This window comes from Empidonax traillii, unplaced genomic scaffold (assembly GCF_003031625.1).
Source record: "Empidonax traillii isolate 1590-97213 ecotype Southwest subspecies unplaced genomic scaffold, ASM303162v1 scaffold749:size472940, whole genome shotgun sequence".
NCBI classification, from domain to species: Eukaryota; Metazoa; Chordata; class Aves; order Passeriformes; family Tyrannidae; genus Empidonax; species Empidonax traillii.
Genome location: NW_020955942.1, coordinates 12,496 through 14,941, shown reverse-complemented (window position 1 = coordinate 14,941; position 2,446 = coordinate 12,496).

Genomic DNA, 2,446 nt, shown 5'->3' with positions numbered 1-2,446 from the left:
CCAACCTGACCTTGAACACTTCCGGGGATGGGGAAACAGAGCCTTGGAAAAGGATAAATAAATCTTAAAGGATAGAGAGATCCATTTCTTTCTCAAAATTCAAGTATTTCCATCATTAATTAATTTGGAAAAAAGCCTTATAATTCTCTTACTTTCCAGTAGGTCTTTTAATCTTTTCCCACTTTCCTTCAGCCCTCAGCAGTTCATAAACAGGAGCCTGTAACCCCACACTATTTATTCTTCCTAATTAAAGAATCCTGTCAGGACACGTAGAGCAGTTGCTGGATTTTCCTTTTAAGCCCAGACCTGTCACTTCCATGAAAAATAACTGTAGCAAATGAAAGCAAGTCTTAAAAGGGCACTGCAAATCTTCATGTGAGAAAAGGAAAAAAAGAGGGAAAAAACTCTGCATTATGAGGGTCCTTGTGTGAACATTAATAAAATCTTCACATCTGAAGGACTTGTTTGTTGCTGTGACATCTAGTAACATTCTTAAAAAGAGATTATTCAAGGCAGAGATGGTCTGAGACCTCTTTCAGCCTTGTTGAATTTCCACTGTTATCAGTCACACAATGCAGCCCAAGGCCTGCCTTGGCCTATCCAGACAGGAATGACATCCCTCACGCTGCTTTTGGAAGGAAAAGCAACACCTCCTGTGGTCTGATCTGCAACAAGAGTGTCACCAAAACACCTCTGGCACCTGTCCCCAGACTAAACACCTCTGGCAGTGTCCTTGTGGGCAGCGCCTGTGCCCGGTCGGGCTCAGGCTGATCAAACAAAACAGCACCGACAGTAACACACAGTGCCCCTGTGCTGGGCACTCTAATCTGAGGTGGCACCTCCAATTCTGGGGTCAGCTCTGGGCCCCTCAATGCAGCAAGGACATTGAGGGGCTGGAGTGAGTGCAGGGAAGGGGAAGGGTCTGGAGCACAAGTCCCTTGAGGAGCAGCTGAGGGAGCTGCGAGGGCTCAGCCTGGAGAAAAGGTGGCTCAGGGGGGACCTTCTGGCTCTCTACAACTCCCTGACAGGAGTGGGGAGCCAGGTGGGGGTCAGGTTCTGCTCCCAGGGAACAAGGGATAGGATGAGAGGACATAGTCTTAAGGTGTGCTAAGGGAGGTTTAGGCTGGACTTTAGGAAGAATTTCTCCACGGGAAGGGTGATTAGACATTGGAATGGGCTGCACAGGGAGGTGGTGGAGTCACCATTCCTGGAGGTGTTTATGAAAAAGACATTAAGCTATCAGAGTGTCCAAAGGAGGGCCACAATTATGGTGAAGGGGAGACCTCATCCCAGTCTGCATCTTCCTCATGAGGGGAAGAGGAGGGGCAGGCACTGATCTCTTCTCTGTGGGGACCAGCTGACAAGATCCAAGGGAACATCATGAAGTTGTGTCAGGGCAGGTTTAGGTTTGATATCAGGAAAAGGTTCTTCCCCCAGAGGGTGGCTGGGCACTGAACAGGCTCCCCAGGGCAGTGGGCACAGCACCAAGCCTGGCAGAGCTCAGGATGATACTCCCAGGCACAGGGTGGGTTTGTTGGGATGTCCTGTGCAGGGCCAGGAGTTGGAGTGGATGATCCTTGCGTGTCCCTTCCAGCTCAGGATATTCTGTGATTCTGTGAAAGACAGGACATGGTACTGAGTGCCATGGTCTGGCTGACATGGTGGTGTTAGATCATAGTTTGGACTCGGTGATTTCAGAGATCTTTTCCTACCCCAATTGATTATGATTTTGTGACTCTGTGTCTCTGAATCTCTGTGATTCAGTGACTGTTTGCCTCTGTGAGTCTGTTTTCTTATGTCCCCTTGTCCCTCTGTCCCTGGAGCACTGTTTCCCCGTATCCCTGTTCTCTGCATCCCTGTGTCCTTGCTCCCCTCTATCCCTGTACCCCTCTATCTCTCTGTTCCCCTGTATCCCTCTGTTCCTGTATTGCTGTGTCCCTCTATCCCCCGTGTCCCTCTATCCCCATGTCCCTGTATATCCCCATGTCCCTTTATCTCTCTATCCCCGTGTCCCTGTGTATCCCCGTGTCCCTGTATCCTCTATCCCCATGTCCCTGTTTCCCTATATCCCTCCATCCCCCTGTCCCTATATCTCTCCATCCCCGTGTCCCTGTATTCCTATAACCCTCCATCCCCGTGTCCCTGCATCCCTATCTCTCCATCCCCATGTCCCTGTATCCCTATATCCCTCCATCCCCGTGTCCCTGTATCCCTATTTCCCTCCATTCCCGTGTACCTGTATCCCTGTATCCCTCTATCCCCGTGTCCCTGTATCCCTCCATCCCCGTGTCCCTGTATCCCTGTATCCCTCCATCCCCGTGTCCCTGTATCCCTGTATCCCTGCATCCCTGTATCCCTCCATCCCCGTGTCCCTATATCCCTTCATCCCCGTGTCCCTGTATCCCTCCATCCCCGTGTCCCTGTATCCCTTCATCCCCGTGTCCCT